This window comes from Mastomys coucha, unplaced genomic scaffold (assembly GCF_008632895.1).
Source record: "Mastomys coucha isolate ucsf_1 unplaced genomic scaffold, UCSF_Mcou_1 pScaffold11, whole genome shotgun sequence".
Lineage (NCBI taxonomy): Eukaryota > Metazoa > Chordata > Mammalia > Rodentia > Muridae > Mastomys > Mastomys coucha.
Genome location: NW_022196893.1, coordinates 5,850,952 through 5,851,512, shown reverse-complemented (window position 1 = coordinate 5,851,512; position 561 = coordinate 5,850,952). Strand labels below are relative to the sequence as shown.

Below are 561 nucleotides of genomic sequence, written 5' to 3'. Positions count from 1 at the left end.
TGCATAAAAAAGTAGACAGTGCCTAAGGAATGGTACTTAAGGATGTCCTCTGAGCTTTACATACATTAAATAACTAATACATGTGCACCCACATTCATACACACACACATACACACAAAGACACAGCACAGTGTAAGATCACACAGTGGCACAGCAGAAAGGGCAAGCGGCCTCTCAGACTCTTGCAGTTCCCCAGGCAGTTATATATAGGAAACCTCCAGGAGACAGGCAGGCTGTGGGCAGGACCAGGAAACTGCATAGCAAGGCGGGGCTGCCTCTGCCTTGTCTACCTGGAGGATATGTCTGTAAAATGGCACTGTGGAGGATCTGATATGTCCTAAGGTCTCTTTCTATCAACACTCCTAAGTCATTCCTTTAGCCTAGCTCCAGATTGCTTCATTATGTGCAAAGGCTCACTAGATGCTTCCAACTCTCCTGGTCTGTCAGTGAGCCAGTGAGACCCTAGACATATATGCTATGGGCACATGTCCCTAGACATATAGTATGGGCACATCACATGACCACACTGGCAACAGATGGGAATGATAAATACCATGCATG

General features: G+C 46.5%; 1 protein-coding gene and 1 pseudogene across 1 annotated transcript in view; one reads left to right on the top strand and one right to left on the bottom strand.

Moving 5' to 3' along the window:
- Positions 1-561, top strand: part of LOC116073978 — a 57,395-nt pseudogene that overhangs the window by 12,009 nt on the left and 44,825 nt on the right.
- The window catches only part of LOC116073984 (lymphocyte antigen 6A-2/6E-1-like), a 3,883-nt gene that overhangs the window by 1,457 nt on the left and 1,865 nt on the right, over positions 1-561 (bottom strand). The gene's annotated exons all lie outside the window — the stretch shown is intronic.